This window comes from Cavia porcellus, unplaced genomic scaffold (assembly GCF_034190915.1).
Source record: "Cavia porcellus strain 051 isolate PalLab524CR breed Dunkin Hartley unplaced genomic scaffold, mCavPor4.1 scaffold_6, whole genome shotgun sequence".
Taxonomy (NCBI): Eukaryota; Metazoa; Chordata; class Mammalia; order Rodentia; family Caviidae; genus Cavia; species Cavia porcellus.
Window position 1 is genome coordinate 5,620,061 of NW_026947489.1, and position 25,563 is coordinate 5,645,623.

General features: G+C 39.6%; 1 long non-coding RNA gene across 1 annotated transcript in view; it reads right to left on the reverse strand.

Annotated features, from left to right (window-relative positions):
• LOC134476232 (uncharacterized) overlaps positions 1-25,563 on the reverse strand; it is a 41,801-nt gene that overhangs the window by 7,820 nt on the left and 8,418 nt on the right. The window contains exons 5-6 of the long non-coding RNA XR_010047804.1: positions 25,135-25,211; positions 24,183-24,554 (exon numbers count right to left, since the gene is read on the reverse strand). This is a non-coding gene — a long non-coding RNA (uncharacterized LOC134476232). The remainder of the gene's footprint in view (positions 1-24,182; positions 24,555-25,134; positions 25,212-25,563) is intronic.

Here is a 25,563-nt window from a genome sequence, read left to right on the forward strand (position 1 = left end):
TTTGGAAAGAAAAGCAAGTATCAATTTGCTACTTGTGTGAAATGATTAGAGAAAGCACTAAAGAAATTCATCAAGTTGAAAGAAGTCTTAGCCCCCCAAACAGTGAAACTAATATACAAAATGACCAATGTGGGTATGAGAGAAAAAAATAAAAAAATTGAAAAAGCTGATCAAAGTGATCCAAAATATGAATGACAAATTTCCCAGGCCTAGGCTCCAAAAAGTTCCAAACAAGCTATAGACATAAAAATTCTATAGATTTCATTAACAACAGAAGTGATCCCTGGAGACGACAGGTTTCAAAAATGGAAATTCATGACAGTTTACTCAGGTGAGCCTTAAAAATAACAAGAGGAATGTCCACTTTGTATTCTTTGATACTGTGATTTGAGCAACTATTTCTAAGATGATAATATGTAATCTATTAACAGGTGATTTCTTACTGTTTTTTTTTTGTAGTTCTGTATTACGTGTACTCTTACACCGCTTTGTTTTGTTTTGTGTTTTTCACTTTTTCCTTTTAAATAAAATTTAAAAAAAAATAACAAGAGAACAAGGAAAGCCCATCAATGGCCACCAGAGGGCCATCCAAAAACTCATGTAAGACTAGTTGGAGTTAGAAAGGAGTTATGAAGCAGCATATACAAAATAAAAATATTTACAAAAACCACAGCAGAAAGATTTCCAAGTATACAGAAACTACAAAACATGCAGGTGAGCAAGGCTTACAGATAACCTGTAACTACAACAAAAAAGAAAGCCCCACTTGACACAATATAGTTAATACTCCACACGTCCCACAGCAAGATAGAATCTTGTGTGTGTGTGGGGGGGGTTGGTACCAGGAATCAAACTCAGGACCTTGCCCTTGCCAGACAGACATTTATGCCACTAAGGTATATTTCAGCACCCTAAAGACAGAATCTTAAAATCTGACAGAGAAAAGTAAAAGGTTATGTATAAAGGCAGGTCCACCAGGATTACAGAAGACTCTCAGCACCAAGTTTAAAGGCCAGGAGACTGGGAGTGAAGCGTTTCAAGCCCTAAAAGAAAAAAGCTTAACTGACAATGATGTTATCATTCTTATTAAATCCACCTTATATCTCTCATTTGTCGCAATGCAGTGGTTGACCTAAAAACACTTTGTGTTGAGCTAATTCTTACTTTCTCTTTAGTGTTATAAATGCCAGTTCATCTGTTGATCTTTCTCTGTATCATGCATATTGTTGTTTACTCACTTTAGTTAGTATAGTCATAAAGGCAGGGCACAGCAGCTGTCTAGTTGCAGGGAGAAAAATGTGGTGAAGAATATATAAGAATTCAGTATGCATTATCACATGTGGAGAAAAGGAGCAAATTATGCAGTGCAATGTTTAGGAAGGCTATGCACCAAATGGCCAAGAATTACTACACCTGAGTGACAGCAAACACTAGCATGAGCCATACCACTGTCCTGACTTACAGCTCTAAGAGAGGTTTCACTCTGCGATGTGACAAAGAACTTAGTTGACTTTCTGATCTGAGAAGTTGGGGTTCAGAGTGTGGAAGATGAGCTGCTTGCTTTCACCAAGCCGTTCTTCGTATTTGGTCGTGCAAAGGGCAGAGAGCAATCGGGTCAGTGTACACGCAGCCACCTGTCCACTGTGTGGATATCGCTTCACGGGAGAGCGGGTGGCTGGAGTTTGTATGCAAAGAGCAAGGCCAGGGCACCAGTGGCCATTTCAATGGTTTTGCCTTTAAAATTCTATCTTGTGCTTGCATAGGAAAACCCAGAGGCTCTGTATGACTGAGCTAACTGACAGAGGGGAAGCTACAGGGGAAATTAGGTTAAAGTGCCCCATGTGGCTCAAGCTTGCTTTGCTTAGGCTTTCTTCTTGTGGGTGCTAATATACTCATTATATTTTAAAATGATTTACATACAACTTTATTTATGTTTGTTTGCACAGAGTGTAATTATCATTCAAAGAAGGAATAAAAAGTGGCTTATCTCTTCTATTGGTTTCTGTGCAAAATCTCAAATTTCCATCAAAGCAGAGGCTCCTCTGCTCCCTCTCCATCACATCATCTAGGTTACAGTCTGTGTAGTTAGCATGGCTCACACACAGCCTTCCTGCTTTGTGTGTTAATGTCAAATGAGTGCAAACCTAATATAGTAATAGAACGAAGTAGAGGGAATTTTAAAGTCAAGATCCAGCCTTGATACCCTTATTCTTTACTGAAGCGTCGAGCCCCTGTCTACACTCACTGAGCCCTGTGGCTGACCCCAAAGGTGAATGTGCCAGAAGCTTGGTCAGCAGCGTGCCCACATCGTGGAGTGGTAAAAATGTAAAGGCCAGGCTTAGTGCACAGTAACGGGGCACATGGAGTGGTGTCCCCCAAGAGGGATGAATGCAATTCTCTCCAGACCCTGGCTGGTTCTCTGTACTGTGTGAAAGCAGCAGGTTTGTGTCTTCTCTGTTTTCTGGTCTCCTGCCTCAGCATGTTCTTTCTTCCTCTAAACCATGCTTTCTTCATGCACCAATCATTCTACAATTCTAACCAAAGAGTGAAACAGATATTGGACACCGTGCTCTTACACCTCCAAAGCAATGACTTAAATCATTATCCATCCAGCATTTTCCTGTAGCTACAGAAAATGGTGATACATCAAGGAAATCAAATGATCATGTACATAACTGGGAGTAAACTTACCCATAAAATATGAATGTTATTCTGCTGTTTGACCATTTATCATAAATTTTGAGCAGATTCTTTCACTCCCTGATTAATAATAATTAGACACAGGATAAAGTTTCATTACTTGTACAGTACCACATGCTACTGAGTCTCAAGTGTGCTCCTGTGGATTCTTCCTTCACTAGACAATGTGCCTGTTTTAATAAAATCGTGCCAGCATGAGTGTACCCCACACAGCAGGCCCTCACTAATCCCAGTCTGCTTCATAGAGCCTGGAATCTTTTTAGCTCCCCTGGGGTGTGCGTGTGTATGGGGACGTGCACGCTGCTAGCTTCAGGTGAGAAAAATCCCTGTAAAACAAAGTTAAGGAATCCTATCTTCATAAGGCAAAGCATTTTACATGCATTTATACAACTTGGATCAGGTGTGGTGGGGCACACCTGCAATCCCAGCACTCGGAGGGAGGGAGGCTGAGGCAAGAGAATTGCTGTGAGTTCGAGTTCAAGACAAGCTTGAACTGCATAGCAAAACCTTGTCTCAAACAAAACAAAACAAAACAACCTCCCCCCCCCAACCTCTATCAGAGAAGTGTCAGATGCTTAGCCTAAAACAGTAGGTATCAACAGATTAGCTCAAGAGCATACCAAGTAAGTCAGTAAAGTACAAATCTAAAAATTGCACAAGCATGAAAACCTTTGAAAAGCATTATGTTCGCTGGTAAAACAAAATAAGTTAAAGACTTGAATTCTCTTTCTACAAATTAATGCTACAAAATTTTGTTCTGCCTGTAGCTCGTGTATGTAAATTTTTGGTTATCATTTTATAATTTTCAAAATGGGTCCCTTTTACTACTTAGTTTTAGTATATGTGCTGCTAAAGTGATCACCCTACTACTATTCAAATTATCACGAAAAATTTGGTTTTTCTGCAGAATAAAAAGACAGACAATAGGGAAAATGAGAGTGAGAGAAAAGTCATGGTGATCCAGCATAGACACTGTATCCAAAAGCATACAGTGAGTGAGCATGATTGTCTTACGTGTTTTATAGTTTTTGGCTGTTAATCTGGTTGTCAGTCGTATGAATGATAATTCATTTGTAAAGACATCAATAAATAAAGCTGATGATGGCAAAAAAGGAGGGGTGGAGAGGAAGGGCAGAAAAGAATGAAGATGTTGTATACATGTACCAATCTCCCACAATGAAGGTAATTGGTACGCATTGCAAATACACTAAATTAAACATTAAGTCTGGTGTGATGGCACATGCCCTTAATTATGTAGTCAGCAGGCTGAGACATGAGGATCACTGTAAGTTCAAGGATAGCCTGAACTACATAAGAAATTCAGGGCCACCCTAAACCACAGAGCCAGACCCTGTCTCATAAAACAAAAACAAAAACTCAACAATTAAAATTTAAAAAATTCTTTCACGGTATTCACTTGTGCTAAGTATAGTTGATATGAATCGTGTCTACCAATTTACTCCCATTTTCTTGCTCATCCTATTTGCAAATTCATGGATGTTACACATGATTTTTTGGTAAATCACTAACATGTACACAATCTTTTAACTCTTTATCTTTTTAGCACTTTTTACCCCTATTTTAAAGATGTGCCTGCTTCCTTGCCTTCAGATCTAAATTTTCAGTTATGATTATTTTCATGATAAATGAAGAAAGCACATATATTGTCCTTTCTGTGTGTGGCTATTTTTTCTCACCTTGCTCATCAATCTAGATAAATACCAGGTCTGGTAAGGCTCAACATTTAGTATTTATTGAGAAATTTAATTTTTATTAAGTCGTCTGTAATTATTTAGGTTTTCTAAGTGGTTAAGTCTCACAAGATAACTCGAGGTAGTCATATTTATTATTGCCATGGGAGAGAAAGGAGAAAACCTCGCAGGTAAAGCAAATGGCACAGATCACAGGTCTTCCCTCTGGTGGTCTGGCTTCCTTTAGCTGATGGCTGCTATTCCATTCCCACAGTACTGACCACAGTGTAGGGTAAGCAGTGCTGGACCCACAGGCCCTGATTTCCGACTGCTGAGGCAAACTGTCCCTCACATACACTGACATGTTGTTCTCACCTTTCTGGGGCTTCTTGTTTTATGGTCTCCAGCAAAGGAAATCATAATCAACCCAGCTTCTCCCGTGTAGAGGGTAGTAATGTGACTCAGTTGCAAAAAGGAAACGTATATTCAGTATCATAATGATGGAATGCTGCCCAGAATAAAGAAGAACATACAGATAAAAAGAATTGCCCTTGATACTTTTACCCCTTCCCTTTATTACTGAAGACAAAATATCCATAAATCTGTTAGCCATCTTGACAGGTCAAAACAGTGTGGGGCTTACGATGATGCCTTGCAGATGGAGAATTCACTAGCATCCTTAAAGCTGTACCTGATCATTATTGCACATTGGATTATATAGTATTATATTATGGGGTCAACACATTTGTTTAGATAAAAATAGATTTCTGGTTTTCAGAACAAATTGCAATTTCCCCTACATAAAGGAGATACCAAGAAGTCTTCTTTCTCATATCCTCCTCCTAATGAAATGTCCACTTCTCTATCATGTGGTTAATTACCTGTGGTGCTTCCTTCCGTACTCAACTGGTCTGCTTTCATTTAAGAATGGGGATATTCACTGCCGTACAGTGAAATGAGAAGTGATTTCCAGGTTATAGGATCTTAAGAGCACAAGGCAGATTCGTGACTCTTCCACTGTACCCCTGCCTTCCCCTGAGAGAGTACTGCCTCCCTCAGCCATATCTGAATGCAGGGAAGGTGAAGGAAAGGGTACCTGTGTTATCCATGGTAGATGAAATAGTACAGCAAAACCCTTGCCATTCCTATCTCCAGAATCAAGGATATGTGGTGCTTCCTATCAAGTGGCTTTCCCTCTGGATCCTCTCCATTACTGAGTAAATAGTTCAGAGCAGGGAGCTGTTACATTCAGAGACTCTATTCTTTTTAACTCTTTCTAAATGAAGTGAAAGCATTTACATAGTGTGATCCGTATTGACCATATATTTGCTATACAGTGTTCAGAATCTATGAGAGAGATGTACACTGGGCAAATCTCAGGAAATTTCTTCCTGATCTATGACCAAAAGCTGTGGCTGAAGGTGTGAAGAAACTGTCTCAAAGCCCTGATCTGTGCATTACATTCAGTAACCATGCAGTACACTGGACCAAAACACAAAAAGCAATGACTAGCAACCCGTTTACAGTCTTTCCTTCTTTCCTCATACACATGCAGGTATTTTCTAATGACAGAATCTGCTTTTGAGCTATTTTATGGAGGATGAAACAGGGATCACCCTTATGAATGCCAGTAAATATTTACAGACCACTCCTCAGACTAGCTGGACTGAGAAAAGTGACCTGCTTTAATGAGTTAACTCATTAACTGAGATTAAGAATATATTCGTTATTATAAAGATGGATCTTTGTGTTATTATGTAAAATAGCACAGTGAGACTTTTACCAGTATTCGTCATTTATTGTAAGAAATAGAGCCTTAACTGCTTCACCCATTTTTAAGGTTAACATAACAGCCCTTTTTTAATGAAAGAAGTTATAAGAGTTCAAACATATACTATTCCATCAGGTTTCTTTGTGTACCAGGAATTTAACTCAGGACCTTGTGCTTGCCAGACAGGCACTTATGAAGCTGAACTATATCCCCTGACTCCATCAGAATATTGTCTATAATAATTTTCCTTATAGTCATCATGATCAGATGTCTATTTACATAAGATACACAAATGCAGATGCAGAGATAGAGACAGAGCCCCATATAAATAAATCACATAAAGCATTTTATAGTGATAATTGATTATTAGAAAAGAATTGCACTAAGATTTTGAAAGTGGTCACCCCTGAAAGTTTATATTGAAGGAGATCTGGGATTATACATATTTGTACTCTGCACTTGAGACTCTCAAAGTCAAAAACTGATGCAAAAATCAGTGAAACAAGACTGGGCATGTTGACAAATTATTGAATACTCAGGAGGCAGAGACAAGAGGATTACTGCAAGTTTGAAGCCAGCCTGGGCTACAAATTGAGTTTAAGGCCAGTCTGCACTGCATTTTGAAGGTTTGACTCAAAAAGACAAAAAAAAAAAAAAAAAAAGAAATCAGTGAAAAAATATGAATTTATACACCAATGTTAATAAAATCCTACAGAATTTAGAAAACAATTCTCAATATGATTTCTGCTATTTCAAGTTACTTTGATTGTATTCTGCATGCTGCTTTTCCCAACTCTCTATTCTGCTTCTTTTATCTTTTCTTCAAATTTATAAACATCTGAGAAATCTAATATTCAAAATTGAAATGATTATAAAATTCTGTGCAGTCTGGAGAATGGATTAGAAAGAAGACAAAATTCTACAAACTGTATAGCAATCAAAATACTAACAAACAAAATTTCAAAGTTGCTCACTTAAAACATCTTCAGGTCTGCAATTTTCTCTTCTCCAGTACTGCTTTTAAAAATTCTAAAACATGGAACTGATATCTAAATAGTCAACAATGAAAGAAAAATATCAATGACTTTTGTGTTTCACAAAGTCCTCTTTACTGTGAACAAAGGGATTATGCTGCAGTCAGAAAAAACTTCGTTCCTACATCGCAAGAATTGGTACATAGGGGCTGGGGATTTAGCTCAGTGGCATAAGCGCCTGCCTAAGCAGGTAGTCCTGAGTTCGATCCCTGGTCCCTGGTACCGATAAAAAGGAAAAAGGCAAAAAAAAAAAAAAAAAAAAAGAATTGGTACATAAAGCATTGCTGGGGGCTCCAGGCGCCAAAGTTTAAAAAAAAAAAAAAGAGCAAACAAAGTCTGAGCCTGCTTTTATATTTGATTGACAGGAGTGAGTAGCTGCCAGATAATTCAAATGGCCACAGAGATTAAAATAGATGTGGCCATTTGTTTAAAAAAAAAAGACAAAACCCGCTGGCCACAAGGAACTTCACGTACACTTTTTTTCCTTTTTTTTAACATCGTTACCAGTACCAGGGATCGAACTCATGACCACAGGTTTACAAAGGCAGGCGCTTATGCCACTGAGCTAAACCCCCAGCCACTAGGCGGTGCGTTTCTGAGAAGAGTAAAGGAGAAAAAAACCGGCAAACGTCGAGAATTAGGAGAAGTAGCGCACATAACAATGTGGAAGGGCCAATTTCAAAAACAATTCTGGTATTTGAAAAACAATTATGGAGTTTTGGGAAATGAATGACCAGTCACAAAGTAAGGGCTACTGTGCTCGAACAGAAAGTCAGAATACACAGAAGCGCAAAATCTAGTAGCTGTTAAACCAGCAAACAAACAGACCAAACAAACTCAATAACCAGACACCAAACAAACAAAACAAAAACAAAAACAAACAAACAACAACAACAACAAAAAGAACTTGCAAAACTTCTTTTAACCTTGCACGATTTTTAAAAATTAAAAAATAGGCTTTTACAATTGAATGTAACGACGCTAGGGAATGTTAATGTTGAAAATTCTACTGAAACTTCTTTATGAAAGTTTTATTTATTTATTTACTTATTTATTTTTTTTTAAGAACAGAAGAGAATAGCGAAACAAGGGTAATGAAACGGTGTGGTCTATTTAAAAAACTATTTAAGACAGGTTATATGTTAAAGTCTTTGCAGTGCAAGCGCAATTTCCACCAGTGGCTTTAACAGCGACCTGAACCAACTGGGACGCCAAAAAGGAGACACGGCGGAAGGCAGCGAACCCTCACTTCGTTTTCGCTTTCGCTTTCGGCCATTACCAGGAAAATTGCCCCCTGCCGGCCGCCGTCCTCTATACAAACCGCATACTCTCCCGGTAGCGCACAGCCGGCTTGTCGGCTGGCGCGGGAAAATGGCGTATTTCCGGTGCGACGAGTTACACCCCGGAAGCACTTACTGCGGACCCTATGGTACGGGTCAGGTAGCAAGTTAGGTAGGGCTGTGCAGCGAACACGCCCCCCCATTATGTCCGGTTTGCAAACGTGAACTTTAGCCTGATTTCCTTCACCTCATCATCTGACCTGCGACCGGAAAAAAAAAAAAATGAGCGCTCATGCACACTTGCTCAGATAAATGTCACTGTGCAAAGACAGCGAAGTGGTTTCGCACACATGAACCGCGTGTGTAACGCTAGCAACAAACTTGAGTGCAGCCCGATTGTAAATGAAACCAATCAGCCCCCAGCAGTTACAGCAGCGTCCAGCCCAGGAAAAGCCCCGCGGGCGGTTGACAGGAGGTCTGTGCAGGATCCCCGCGACCGGCCGGGGCCCCCCAACCGCAGCCGCCCGCTACTACTGTTCACTTTAGGCCTTGAGATAAACGTACAAACAGACAAACAACCAAAAGAATGGACTTTGCTCAAATGAGCACAGCGCCGTAATCCCTGGCTCTTGGCCCGCCATCTTTTTCAGAAATTCTGGCTTCGCTTGTCATGGGTTTTCTGTTTCTTTGGATGCTAGATGGCGCTGTGGGCACAGAGGCGGCCGAGCCTGGAGAGGCATGGAGTCGGGGCTGCAGGGCGTGAGCCCTGCCTGCAGGTCCTGCGGCGGGAAGCGACCTGTGCCCGCAGCTGCACTGCTCCTTCCAGTCTGACTCGGCATCTTTCACAGGGAGTCTATGTTGATAAAAAGAAAGTTCTGTCTTTATAGTACACTGTTTGTGACCACTTTTTCTGGACCTTAGCTGTCTCTTATTTCCTCCTTCCAGTATTGTATTTTCCCTTTGCCTGTACAGGGTCTGTCCCTCTAAATCCCATTTTTCTCCTTTACAGTTACAGGGCTCCCGTATTCCTATTCTACAATCATACCAGCTGCGTTATTACATAGGTTATTATGTAGGCTGATAAATACTATAAATATGAATAAAATATGAACATGTATGCGGGACAAAACGCCTAATACTCTTCTTGTGAAGTTTAAAATTTTTACTTTGTGTCCAAGTTTCTACCTGAATATTCATTTTTTGCTCTTTGCTAATTCTAATTTGTATTATTTTCTATATTCTGTTAAATTACAAAATGACTGTGTGTGTCTGTGTGTGCGTGTACCAAGGATTGTACCCAAAGCCTTTGCAATGAGCTACATCCTCAGTCCTCCTTTAATACTTGTATTTATTTAATGTTGAAACAGGGTCTCAGTCTCTAAATTGTTCAGGCTGGACTTAACTTGTGATCTCCTCACTCAGCCTCCAAGACGCCTAGACTCCTGGGATTACAAATGTGTGCCACCATGTCTTGCGCTACAGTGACTATTTAAATGCAGTTTACTCATGTATTTGTGAGCTTCTGATACACTGCATGGAGTAATGCACATTCCTTATTACAAATCTCTTAAGACTTTTTTTGTGATGATGGGATGGAATTCGGGGTCTTGCCTATGTAGTATTCTATACCACTCAGATGTGATTTATATATTGCCTACTTGATCAAAGAGGTGTTAAGTAATAAGTTTATCCTGTTTGTTTATACATGCTTATATGACACAATGTACACATAACATAGATGCTAATTTTCTTTGCTTGCAAAAATGTACCTGCCAAAATCATTACCTTTGTATATTATAATAATCAAATATTAAACTGAAAAATGTATTTTATGACAGCATCGAAGATATACACAAGGATCAATCTGGAAAAATATGTGAAAAACTTTTACTTGAGAATAAAGGCTTTCATCTGATTAAGATGATTTAATAAATATAGTGACACACAAACTTCATGGATTGGAAGACTAAAAATTACGAGGTGAATTTTTTTGTATGAGGGATCAAACTCAGGAACTTGTCAGGCAGGTGCTTGTGCTGCTGAGCTATTTCCATGGCCACCAGGTCAGTTCTTACGGATTTATTTATACATTTGTTACAATCTTAAAGGAATGTCTCATAATTTTTTATAAATTAATATGAGAAAGTGAAAATCTAAAGTTTATATGATAGGGCTGGGGATGTAGCTCAGTGGCATATGCACCTGCCTAGCTAGCATGAGCTTGTGAGTTTGAGCCTCAGTACCCCGCCAAATATATGAGAACATGAAGGACTCTCTCAAAGCCAAATCAATTTATAAACAGAACAATTCCAGTTGGTACAAACTGCCTACCTTAATGATTAATATAAAGTAATTTAATCAACATAGGGTGACATTGCTGTAAATATAGGCATTTAGCTAACCAGAACAATGTAGCATCCAGTGACCCTGGATATTTATGGGGTCACTTAAGTTTTGAACTAATGTGTTAAGAAATTTAAAGGGGGCCAGGGTTTTAGCTCAGTGGCATAAGTGAATGCCTTGTATGCGTGTGGTAGTGAGTTAGATTCCCGGTACCAAAGGGAAAAAAAAAAAGAAATTTAAAGGGGAAAAGACAGCAGTTAAAGCAAATGGTGCTAGAATTAAAGCATTTATGTATCAAAACAAAGAAAAGCAAAATCATAACAAAACCATTCACTTTAATTTTCATTATATCCAAAAATTAATGAAAAATTTATCATAGATATAAATGGTAAGCCAGAAGACACAAAACTTGAAAAGAAAATATGGCAGGTAATATTTGCAACCTTGGGTTAAGCAGATATTTCATAGACAGAAAATAAATTTTATAAAGCACAAGACAAAAAGGTGGATAACTTGTACTTAATAAATCCTTCTCTTTGAAAGACATTGTAAAGAAAACAAAGGATACCACAGGCTCAGAGAAAATATTTTAAGGTATCAGCAATAGAGTTCTTGTATAAAATGTTTCTCTCTCTCTCTCTCTCTCTCTCTCTCTCTCTCTCTCTCTCGTTTCCTGCTTCCCATGCTCTCTGTGTGTGTGTGTGTGTGTGTGTGTGTGTGTGTGTGTGTACTACCACTAATATTTAAAACACAGAATTAAATACATTTATTTAAATTGGGAAGTTTGGCATTTATGCAAAAAATCAATACAGATAGTTATAAAAGTTGAAGAAAATGCGCTCATTCTACTGTATATAGAAAGATGTGCATTAAAGCCACAGGTACAGTCACAGACACTAGTGCACAGCTACTAAATCAAGTAACATTTTAAAAGTGTAAGGGTGTGAGTACAGCTTAGTGGAAGAGTCTCACCAGCATGCACAAAGCCCTAGTTGGATATCCAGCACTAAACACATGCATACATGCATGCACACACGCACTCATGCAGACACAACACCAATACCACCAAATACTGGTGAAAGGGGAAACCAAAGTGCTCTTGGGAAGCAAAAATGGCAGAGACTTTGTGGAACACTTTGGCAATTTTTTGGCCTGGATGTATCCACTCTTCTCTCTTTCTCACCTGCATTTTTCAAGAATAAACACATAGTTTGGTAGTAATGCAGTATTCTGAGGTAAGGCATAACTTTCTGGAGCAGCCTGGGCTTTATTCCTGTCTCCTTTGAAAGCAAGTTGTTCCCCAAAGATTTTCCAGTGAATCATGTTCACCCTGAAGCACGTAACTTAGGGAGGACTGCCTTTTGGACCCCTGAGCCATAGTGAAATAAGGGCACTTGCAGTTAGGTCTCTGTCTACCCTGGTCAGCTTTCAGGATAAATACAGCTATCGGGGGCTCTCTTACCATGGATGTTTCTCACAAGCGAGATTTTTTAAAAATGTCTCACACTGCCTGTCTGTAACATGCTTTACACGAATTGTTTAGGTGATTTCCATCGCATCAGACTCAGGAAATTGGTACAACTACAGCCCAGGGTGCAGAAGGCAGAAGTGTCTGGATTTCTATCCTTGGTTGACACAGTGATCTGCTGCTTTTCCACACAGTGGAAGTCTTCCCTTGTGTTGTTCTCTAGGGAACCTGGCTCATAAACCTAGTGTACAGAGCAGAGTCTGCCACAACTACCATCTTCTGGAAAGTGATGCAGGCATAGCTCTTGGTATGAAGCGTAGGGCAGATATGTGAGCCTGGGGATGGTCATGCAACTGGATGAATTGTAGGCAAAGAAACAGAGGCACCTCACCCTTTTTCACAGATGTGAATGTGCTGACCACCTGGACTGAGGCAGGGAAGGAAGAATGCGAATGGGCACCACCCTGCTTGTTGACCACTCACGTGATTACTCATAGAGAGAGCTGGAAGGAGATACTGATGGTCTCTGAGGTCTGACTGGGAAGAAAATGTGCAGTTCTGGCTTTCCCAAATAGGGAAAACCACTGTCTAAAGGACAAATATGAAAGGAAGCCAGGAAGCCCTCACACTGCCTGCCTGGCACACAGTTTTGATACAGGGACATCGCAGATTCAAGTGGCTCAGGACAAAGATACGTTAGGAAAGAAGTGATGCCATGTGAGTCTCCACTGAAGGCTAGTGGGCCTGTGCTTCTGTCAGTATAAGAGGGGAGCTGGGCGTGCTCTCCCGTATCTGTAGATCCTGCTGCGTCACACCCTTGGTCAGGAGGATGGTTTAATCCCTGGGCAAGACAATGTTTTGAGATCCTTTTGTTGGGAAAACCCCACTGGTGAGACTGGTGGTTTGGGACACACACAGTATATAAACCTCATGCATGCTGACTGGAATCTTTGCCAACAGGAAACAGCCACTGAGCTGCATAATTTTCCTGAGGCAGCTACCACATGTGCCTCTTTTGAATGGGTCTTCTCTGCTTGCTTTTGGGCACTGGTACATACTGAAAGTCTCATGGTGACTGAGTCTCATTTGATTCTGCCACCCTAACTTCCCATTCTCACATGCGTGCTCACAAACCTCAGCCACAAAGCTGGACATCCTTAATGGATTTTACTCATCAAATAAAAGTGTAACAGAAAACACTGGGTCACCCGGGACCTCAACAGACCCTTAGACTCATGAAAAAAATTCTTAGCTTCCTAGAAGAGCCCAAAGGACCTGAGTGGAGCCAAGAACTCAGAGACGTGCAAATTTATGATGTTTACAGAGGTTCGGGGATTCAGCAGAACAGACTAGTTCTGTTAGAACACAGCTGCCACTGGCCAGTGGATTCTTATCTTTCATTTGAGATTAAACATGGCCATTTTGGTCCATGGGTCACACTACATACAGTGCCAGTGGTTATTCAGGTCACAATTCCCACCAACCATAACATGCCACCTTCTTGCTGACTTGTCATCTTTTGCCTACCTGGCCGATGAGAAAATAGTAACCAATGACCGGACTATTCAAGACTCCTCAGTGTGGGAACAAGGACCTTTCCAATGTCTTGCTGTCTGGCAGGGACAAGAAAGATATCTTTCATAGGAGGGTGAGACTTCTCTTGATAGGAACTTAGCCAAGGACAGAAAAACAAATACCACATGAGTTCTTTCTTAGAGACAAGCGGGGATGTCAGTCTCTAAGAGGATAGGAGAGCAGAGGTTGGCTGGGCCAGGGGAAGAGACCCAGGATGGTAATGGGTATCAGAATGCAGGGCAATAGGATGAATACACTGCAGTGTTCAACAGCAGCACGGTGCCCGTATCCCATCAAAACTCACCATACACTTTATAAAGGACTCGTAGAGAGGAATTTAAAATTTCCCAGCACAAAAAAATTTAGGAATATGAAATAACTATCTTAAACAATTATACACAGGATATGTGGACTGAATGCTCACACTGTATCCATAAATAAGCAAAATAACTTATGGTAAATGTATATATGTGACATGTAAAGTATTTATTGGCAAAAATAATAATTTAGGCCTATTGCAAATCTATAAATGCAACGTTTTTCTGCGTGTGGCAAATTTATAAATGTAACATCTAGCATTTTGGCACCAGGGATAGCTCAGTGGCATAAGTGCCTGCCTGGCAATTGTGAGGTCCTGAGTTTGATTCCCAGTACCCCCCCAATAATTAAAAAAACAGTGAATATTTTATCATTTTCATAGTGCCAAGTATTTACATTACTGTGTAGAGACGTTGCAGTGAAATTCTTACTGGTTCCAAATCATATTACTGAAGAAAGGAAAGTAGAAAGAATAAAGTTTATGTGCAGAATCTAACTTTATGCAGCAGAGAACAGAAATTCACTGTCAGTGTAAGTGGACTGCCTGCAGACATATCTTATATTTCAATGTTCTCTAATGTCTTTTTTTCCTCCAGGGGATCAACAAATTGATAAAGTAAATAAAGCTATATCTGATTAGATAGTGAGATCTCCTTTTTATGATGAGAACAAACAATCTCTAAAGTCTTCAGAAAAACTTACTGTTTACTTGCCTTGACTTACGTTTGTGATCCTTCAACTGATAGTGCAGTTCAGTTGTAGAGTATTTCCCTAGCGTGTGCCGAATTCTTGGGGCAAGTTTCAGGAATGTTGAAAGTGAGTAAAATGAAAGAAAGCTTATGACACTCATAAAAACATAGTTTAGTAGTTTGTCTTTATAGTTTCAGCAGTTTAACAAAAAAAAATCAATGTTTATTTAAATTGTATTTCTATATTATAACTATGGAGTATTCTTTGTTGTTGTTGTTGTTTTGAAACAGGGTCTCACTATGCAGCTCAGGCTGGATTTGAACTACGTGCCCAGGCTGGCCTCTAACTTGCAGTGGTTCTCCTGCCTCAGCCTCCCAAGGGTTGGGATTACAGGTGTGTGCCATCATGTCTGGCCTTCTATGTTATGACTATGAAAAGAACAATCTGTTTACTTGCACAAGAGCTGAGTACTTTGAAAATATTCCATCAGTTTAGATTAGGGAGATTAAAATGGGATTCACTCACGTAAACCATCAATCTCCTCAGCAGTGTGCGAGTGTACATAATTTTAGTGTGGGGTCTCATCAATAATCCCAGGTATTTGAGAGACTGAGGTAGTAGGACTGCAAGTTCATGGACAGCCTGGAAATCTTAGCAAAGTTCTGTTTTAAAATTTTTAAAAGAACAGCTAGATCTGGTGGTCTACACTTGTAATTTCAGCCATCTCTGTGGCTGAAGCAGGAGAATCTCAGTCTAGATAATTTAGGGGGAACCAATCTTAAAAAGTTGAAAAAGGACTGGGATGTAGCTCAGTGAAAAAGACATGGGTTTAATCCCTAGAACTACAAAGTGAATATCAAAGTAATCATCCAACCAATTAATCAATCAATAGAGAGTGCAGAGTAGCTCAGTTGTTGGGTTAACTAAATTTATCAGATTTTCTAAAACATGAAAAAACCTGTGAACAACTATGAATTTATAATCACTTTTTTGAGCTAAGGATGAATCTGTCTTAGTGGCAGAGTGCTTGTCAAACATATGTGAGCAACACTGGGTTTGTCAATGCAAAATTTTAGAGCTCATATATATTGTTATGATACACCAAAAAACTCCTTTAATATGTATCTAAGGATTTTTTTGGCTGTCCATTCAATTCTATTGATCAATATATCTGACCATATGAAATCTGTATTTCCATTACTGTAGTTATGTAGTAAGTTTTGAAATTAAGAAGTATGAGACTTTTCTTTTTCAAGACTGATTTGGCTTTTGAGAGACTGTGAGACTCCAAATGAAATTTAAGTTTCAGCTTTGTCTTTGATAATGTTTAAGTTTCAGCTTTGTCTTTGATAATGTAAAGATCTTTTCCCTGAGAACACTATCTGAGCTCCTCTGAACACTCTACTAGAACAGACTTTAACCTTGCCCTATAAATACCAGACTCTCAAACTAATTTATTTGACCCATTTTCAACCTTCCACATAAAAACCATATCCAAATGACAAAAGTTTCTAAGTGTTCAAGGATGAAACTTTATGGTGACACAAGAGTGCCCAAAGAATTTATTCCTCTAGCTGACACCTAAGTATACCTTTATTCCAACCATTCTTGAGGGACTTTCAAGAACAGGGTTTGCAACTGGGACTCTTTCCTCTGTTCCTTTGGGATGTCTATGCTTTTATATCAACTCAAGGGTATCTTTCTCAAAGACTTAAAAGCCAATTACTTGAAATACTTTCATCAGGCATAAGAGGATCTGTTTTCCAGGGTCTCTGGGAAAAGACTCCTGTCTTGCATAACTGCCTCCAAGGAGACACAGCTGGTCTATCACATTCATACTGACCAGTCCTTTGTAAAGTTTTACTTCCCTGACTCTACTAAGGCCTGCTTCCACTTCCATCCATACACTCCTTTATTCTCTTTTCAAATGACCATTCACATCTATGCAAAACAAAGTTGAGTTCAGTTCAAACTTAACCTTCCCTCCCAAAGATGGCTGAATCACACTTATGCCGACCAACCCTTTGTAATTTTTGATTTTCACGCTTTTAAAATCTGCCTTCCTGGCCCTCTATTCTCCTTACTATTCCTTTAAAATAAAATTCACCTATATAAAAATTAACTTGAATTCAGACATGCTGGTCCTCTTTCTTAGTTCAGTAATCGTTACTAATTAGAGTCTGTCCTTACCACTTAGCTAGAGTCTGGCTTTTTTAGAAATCACTGACTATGTCATTATCTTATGTGGTTTTTATGGGCTTTATAGCCCAGGCTGGTCTTGAACTTGCAAGAATCTGCCTGCCTCAGCCTCCTGAGTGACGTAATTACAGGAATGCACCACCACACCTAGCTTGTCATTGCATTCTTATGACTGACTACATGTTAAATTGCTATAAGCTGAAGAGACTAGAGACATTTGCTTCAATCTGCCAAAAATTATTTAGTTGCAAAAGGGGAGAGTGTGAGAAACACTGTACAACGCTCTACTTGAATTGTGCATCAACCCACTTCACTAATCCACCGTCCACTACCGGCCATAAGAACAGGGGAATATCACTCTGCCGTGTGCAGTCACCACGACAGTGAGACCGGGGTCACAGAACTGTAGAAGCGTTTCTGAGGGGAGGCAAACACTTATGGAGAAGGCTTTTGTGTGACCTTCAACTCTCAACTTGTTTCTCACTGTCAAAAAATACAGGTCTTTTCATAATTCACTTATCTTTCAAAATTCCCGGGAACAAATTAATGTTGTTTACTGATGGTGTAAATGTCTATGGAATCACCCCAGCTAGGACCTTGGTTTGCCTTCCCATAACTTTTTGTTTGGATGACTGAACCCTTTATTATACTATTAAATGACTTAAGGAGATCATTTATTCCTAAGGGTAGAGCAGAACAGAAGTATCACTTTTATACAGTCTGTGTCAATGAAACATCAAAGGTTTTCCCTGCAAACAGTGGACCTGAACAGATAAGATAAATATTAGGAATGTGCATAAGCCACACTGACTGAGGTTAAGAAAATTATCATCTGAAAAAAGCACATGGAAATCTTTTAAAATATTATTCTAGGATATAGAATAACACAAATGAAATAATGCAATTCCTATTTTAAAAGCCATTGGTAGAAAGAGACAAGCTGCCCCCAGTAAGTGTTAGAACGCATTTTCTGATTGGCATGTTTTCTTTCATGCCAATTTTATGGACAATTTTATCACACACCAAAGTACTGGATTCACTGCTCCTCACTCCTTAGCACATCCTCCAAAATTCTGCCCCCAACACACACTTTCCCTGCCCATTCCCTCCCCGGGATGACGCTGCCTCTTCTTCCTGCACTTTCTGTCGTCTGACTTTCTCTGACTGTCCACTTGGCTGAAACCTCAGAGAAGATGGAAACTCTGTGAGTTTCACACAGGTAGTGGATAAAAAGCAAGACAGGGGATTCCCCTATGGGGTGCTGCATATGAGTGAACGAATCCTTCCAACTCCTCACCTGCGTTCATAACTGACTTCCAGTATTTTGCAACTCTTTTGAATTAAGGAGAATCTGAACTGGAAAATTAACCTGTCGTTTTTTCTTCCTTTAGTTCTAGCACAGAGCATGAGCCCTAGCTTCCACATCAGCCTCTTCTGTGACTTTCTATTCTCAAATCGCTGTGAAGACTCTGAAGGACCCTGCTACTTCTCAGCTAATCTGTACATCTCCCTTCTGCTGGACATATTTTCTTTCAACACTAAGTAAAACCTTCATTTTTCTATAAGATTGGGACTTATTAATATAGCTTCTAGCTAGGTATATCTAAACCTTAATAGTTATACAGTTAATATATCTTACTACGTATGCTTTTAATTCAAATGTTGCTATAATTGCTGTCAGCCTGGAGGTAGCTATAAGATGGGTTTCACTGTCTGCATATGGATTAATCCACCTAAGGTCCTCTGCTGTCAACTCCTGGTAAGATTACTTGATAATGATGTGCAGAGGAGATATTCCCAGGAAAGAGAATCACATAGACAATATGGCACACCTCCTTTAAGAAGGTTTCACTGCACCAGTCTTCAGGCCAGAGAGGTGATGTGAAGATATCCATGACTGGATCAAAATCTTATTCAGAGCAAACAGCATCAGAATGTCAGGGCATATATAAATTCATTGATGAATTAACTTCAATAGTGTTAGTGTATAAAGAGGAAAATCTTTGTAATTCTAAAAGTGATTTTCAATATATTTCCAGTAAAGTGAGTCTATTATTTTAATTGAGGGAAGTATCTTTTCAGTTAGATCTTTTTTTTTGAGACAGCATTTCATTATGATGTTGAGTTCACTTTGTATCTCAGGTTGGTCTTGAACTCATAAAGATCCTCCTGCCTCTGTCCCCTGAGTGCTGGGTTACAGGAGTGTGCCACCATGCCAGGTTGGTCAGATCCTTCTTAATCTTGATCCATTCACACTCAGTGATTAACCTACAACACTATACATTGAGTCGGCATAAAATTTTCATTAGGGTTTCTCTTAGTTACTTTTTACTGGTTGCTGAGACAAAATACCTGATGCCTAAATTTGGGAAAGGAAAGGTTTATTTCTTACAGTTTTTGGAGGTTTCAGTCCATACTTAGTTGGCTCCAAGGCACAATGGCATGATGGGCTGCAGCTCATGACGGCTGCAAACAGCAAGGCATAAACCAGCAAGAGAGGGAGACACGCCTTCTTCCTGCATTACATCACATCCTGACTCCACCCCATGGGGTGTAGCACTCACACCAGCAATCCAAACTCTAGACAATGAACCAATCACAGATGCATATTGTAAATGCATGAGGCCTGGGGGACACAGACATAAACCATGACAGGGTTACAAATGCTAATTCACCTATATTTCTGTTTGGCGAATTTCACCGTCTTAATACTGCAGGAAGAATCACATAGCGAGGGTTGCAGTAAGGACCTCTTAACTGCAGGAGGAACGAGGATGCTGTGAAGAGACTAAGAGAAGTGAAATATCCTTCACTACATGTAAAAGCAAAAATTGGAACTATATTTGAGTACGTGTTTTGCACGACACTGCACATCAAAAAGCGGGGCGTGGTGTTGCACACCTGTAATCCCAGAACTCTGGAGACTGAGGCAGGAGGATCGCTGTGAGTTCAAGGCCAGCCTGGGCTCAAAGTAAGTTCAAGGCCAGCCTGAACTGGATAGCAAAACCATTATCAAAAAAAAAAAAAAAAAAAAAAAAGGAAGGACAAAGACACTTGAGAAGTCTGAAGCGACTGTGAGTGTAATACTGGCCAGGCTCACTGCTCCTGGAGAGCCTCCGGCAGGTGGGGCAGGGGGTTTTGGAGACATTTTAGCGGGGAAAACCGAACTGCGAGTCCAGAGAACAAGGCGGCCACATGCCCTCACATGCTCTCCACATCCAGTGGCAATGTGGGGAAAAATCATAAATCTCCCACGCAGGCCGCGTCGCCCTGTTCCTCACTACACCACTGAGACGAGGGCCACAGAAGTCAGGAACAGCAGCGAATTTTATGAAATGCCAGAGTCCTAGTTTTCAAAAGGGTCTGGGTCATGAAAAGTAAGTGGAAAACTGGAGGAGATTAGAGAGAAGCCAGTGTGGCACACAGGCCCTCAATTAGCACACACTCCGGTTTATACACAATGCTATTCTAATTCTAATCCACTGCTCCTCTCTCTCTCTCTCTCTCTATCTCTCTCTCTCTCTCTCTTTTTCTCTCTCTGTTTCTCTGTCTGTTCGCTCTCTCTCTCTCTCTCTCTCTCTCTCTGTTTCTCTGTCTGTCTCTCTCTGTCTCTGTCTCTCTCTGTCTCTGTCTGCCTGTCTCTCTCTTTCTCTGTGTCTGTCTCTCTGTCTCCTTAAGCTTTCTGCTCATAGGAGAAGCCCATAAGTAAAGCAACTGAAGAAACTGCATGTAGTCCCTGATCAACAGCCAGCACGGAACCGAGACCTTTGGTCCAATAGTTTCCCAAGATTCTGCACTGTGACACTTCAGAGAAATCCAAGATACTTTTCAAATACAACTATGCACCCTCAGAGTTAGCGTGAGTACATTATGGTTATGAAATAATCCTAATTCTTCCCTCCAATTGCTATTATTATTTCTCTCATTTATTTATTTTATATATACCTATAAATGTGTAATCACACATAAAGAAATATTTTTTCTGAACTATTATCTGTATGAATAATGGATAGCATATATTTTTTATTTTCTACAACTACTAACACAAGTTTAAAACAGAGAAAAGGAGGAAGACAGAAATATAAAAAGTGTTCAGTTAAAACCACAATGACAGATAACAAATGGAAAACAAAAATTAGAAAACAAGAATAACAAAAGAAAGCAACACGAATATTGTAATATATTCTAATTCAATTTCAGCAATCATTTTGTATTATAAATGGTATAAAGTAACTAAGTAAAACACAAGGATTCTCAAGGGGTTCAAAAATTGACTAACTTTTGTCTTTAAGAAATTATTTTATCTTACTTTTACGTTTTAGTTTATTATCCAGTCTAAACAGCAAGAGAGCAGAGAAACTAAGAAAATGTTTTAAATGTAAAATATTTGGAGTAAATGGATGGAACAAGGTCCATCATGCTAACACTAATCCAAGGACACCACAGTAACTACCTTGCCTTGACGGAGAGGAGATTCAAGCAGGGACAGTCATAAAGTTTATTTTTTTCTCATTGCCAAGATCCAGCAGAAGACACGCACAACTTAAAGGAGAAGAGGTTTAGCTGGCCCAAGTTTTCAGTCTATGGTGGGCGGATCCAAGGCAGGAAGGGTCTGGGTGGAGGAAAATGCTCATCTCATGGAAAACTACAAACACGCAAGAAGGGGAGGAGCCCAGGAAACCACTTAGGTCCTGCTCCCAGAGACTCAGGTCTTCTAGCCAGGCCCCATCTGCCGCTGGCACACTGGATTCTTCAATCACTGGTGGATGAACCCACCAGAGAAAGCAGTGCCTCCATCCTCAAATTCTTATTAAATCCCACATCCAAGCATAAGCGTATTGGGGGTCATTCTCAGTCTAAAAAATAGCTTTTGGCCCCTGACCCCCTAAAGACTCATGCATATATCTTCGTGCAAAATGCATTTATTTAGTCTACCCCCAAAAGCAGCCAGGGTTCTAACAGTGTGGAACTGCTGAAAAGTGCAACCCTAAAGTCTCCTCTGAAACTGCCTCTGTCATAGCTATGAATCCCCATAAATATAAAAAACAAAGCTAAACACTTCTAACATGTAATGACGCAGGTAAGCACTCCCATTCCAGAAGAGTAAAGAGGGGAATGGAAGGGAACGGGACCAAATCAAGGTAAAAAATTAGCAGGGCTAACATGTGGACACCAAATGGCTTAGGTAGCCTTGGCCCTTTAGCATTGGGGGATGCAAAGAAGGCTATTATATAAAACAGTTCTCTAAGAAGATATAATGATTTATCAATTTGGGTACTTAACAGAGCATCATACTGTGTGATGCATAGAATGTTATAATTTTGAGAAAGAAATGAATCCATTATTATAGTTGGAACACGCTTGCTCCCTGAAGTGGAAAGATGCCCCAAGCACCACATCATTAAAGATGTTGTTTAAACAGAACTGCACGGACCTTTCTTGACCTTAGTGCAATCATCTTGAATTATTAACTGACATGACTGTCCTAGAATAACACTGGTTTATCTTTGCTACATAGCTTCCCATGAGATTATAAACATAAAAAACCTTTGGACTGGTAATAACATATCTATATTTGTCTTTGGTGCCAGGGATTTGCCTGACTCCTTGATATGGGCTTAAGAGAAACCAAGGACTTTTCCGCAGGGTGAAGTATTTTTATCCTAATCTGTATATATGACCCAAACTGCTGAGATCCAACTTGTTCCGCTACTGCCCACGATCATGCTTGCATCAGTAAGAACCCTAATAAACTGCACTTGCACAATCCTAGATCTGTCTGTCTTTCTTTCAGTTTTATGGTACCTCAGGACCAGTACGTGAATACACTGTGACCAAGCTGTTCCCACAACAAGCACCATCAGTTGCAAAACTGACATTCACAGACTAGTTCATCCAATAATGGACAGATTATATACACAGTCTCATTAAGTATTCAGCTGCCAACATGGACCCACATTAAGGATATAACATAGCAAAGGTACAAAGATCATTTGAGAGCATACCATGTGTGTTCTCAAATGATATGGAACTGTACTACAAATCAGTAACCAAAAGATAACTGAAAAGATTAAGCAACAGGTTTGATTCTCAAGTAAGTGTCCTGTTTGTTCGCACCCAGCTTTCCATTCACCATTTGGCACTGGGGCTTTGTAATGGGTAGCAGAACTAAACAATTTTGATGTTAAATGAATATATTGCTCCAACAAATCAGAGGCTGGAGAATGAAAAAAATAGTTAAGGTACAGATTTAATTTCAATACTTAAAGAAAGAAATGTGCACTGTAGAAACACTGATGACTTCAGAAAGATGTTTTGTTTCCTGTCACTGACATCTCTTAATCTTGGCTTTTAATGTCCAGAAATTTGGCCTTACTAGCCTTCTTGGAAACTTACAGAGAGATACACTTCTTAGAAAAGTTTGAAATTGGTCTTTCTGGGATATGTGGCACATCTGTCTTTGAAGTGGTTATTGATGCTCTAACTGATGGCGGGGAACTCTGATGGGGAAGGAGAACATGGAGGATTCCCTGGAGCCTGCAACTGTCCTGCTGAAACGTGTTCATGGCTTTCTAGGAGTTACAGATAACCAGGAAGGTTTACCATTCTCTCATTACGTGACCTTTCATCTCTTGAGCCAGAATATTTTGTTTATGGCTTGGTTTGTAATGGTGTTCTCATACAAAATTCATGCTTATCTACAACATCTCTCTTAAAAATATTTTTATATTTACTGAAAGGTGTAAAGATAGAAAAGGGGACTTCATGCATTCTCTAACTTCCTATAACAGTAATATCATAAGAAAATGAAAAATCTTACTGATGGAACCTTAGTGCTGCTTTCATTTGCATTTCTCTAACAGCTAGAGACACTGGCCATTTTTTTCATGTACTTATTACCAAATATATATTAAAAAAGCAATAGTTGTGCAATACAATTAACTGAAATACAGTCTTTCTTTGTATTTTTTCAAATTTCCCACTAATGCCAATTTCTAATATATAATTTTATGATAGCTCATCGTAGTTACTGTCAAGTGTGTTGCTAATTAAACAGTGTGTAATAAGTTCCCCTGTAGCACAGAGGTTCAAATGCACGCACATACAACTCACGGTTTTTCTGGATCTGTGGTGCAGGTGCAGGTCTGCTGTGGGCTCAGTTGGAGAAGGACGTCTTTCCAAGCTCTTGTGTGGCTGTTGTTCCCAGTTTCGCACGGCTTGCCTGTGGATTATTTCAAACCTTTTAAGAATATAACCTTTACTACCCCCACCCTACAAAACTGGAGCGTGAAAGTTAACACTTCTCAATGCACTGTCTGAGGTCTGCTTTTATCCTGATATTACAACTACTTACAGACACGTCAAGAAAATGAAATGTGTTTCAAAAAGCTACTTGCCAATCCCTATGGCATTTGGACTTGGCACTGTTGGAACCACTGGCACTTTTGTTCAATGGAAGTCATGGTCTCAGAGGTCCATTAGAGTCTAGAACAAAGATGACTTAATCATACAGGAGTACAGCTGTCTTTTTGCACTGAAAACCTTTTCCTGAATGCAGAATCTGATTTATGTTTCCTGTCACAGACACTTGCCAACCTTGGCTTCTACCAAATCGTATCTCCCAAATGGATTCAGAAGGGTATTGTGCATTTTGAAATCCTGAGAATTTTGAAAATGGGGATTTTGGAGTCATGTCAGACATGGTTGGTGACAGTCAAGTGGTGAGTAGGTAACATGGGGAATGATGGTGAGGAAAACAGGAGACAGTGCCCGGAGCTTGGTGACTTTTCCCTGAAGCAGGACACCTGTGTTTGAACTGGGAGCTGGGTAAGAAACTGCTCCACCATTTCCACCCACTTGTCTTGCTGTCTCTTCAGGGGAGTTTTTATTGTTGTTCTGGTTGTGAGGTACTGAGAGATTAACCCAGGGCTCACACATGCACCCTGCACCACTGAGCTAACACCCTTTATCCTTGGTAAAAACTTTTATTTTGAGTTAAGGTTTCATTAAGTTTCCCAGCCTCGCTTGCTCAGAGTTACTGGTCTCAAACTTGCAGTCCTCCTACCTTAGTCTCCTGAGGCGAGGGTACAGATGTGAGCCTCTCCAGACCGCTGTTGTTCTAACAGTTAGGTGTTTTAAAATCTGAAGTAATATTAGATTAAGAGAGTGTTTCCAGGATTACACAGAGAATTTCATCTACACTTCAGCTTCCTAGAATGTTACCATCTTAAATAACTATAACATTTAATGGAAAATAGGAAATTGAGAATGTTTCAAAATATAATTTAAAACTTCTGTAACTCTAAGCATTATCAAAAATTGAAAAGACAATTCAAAGAATGGAGTAAAATAATTGGAAACTACATTGCTAAAACAGCTTTTGAAAATAGTCTGTACAATACAAATTCTTACAAATGAGTAACCCAATGCAAATATCCCTCAAGTACGTATCTATCTTTTTTTCATCAATAAATTACTTTGCTATCAATAAAGA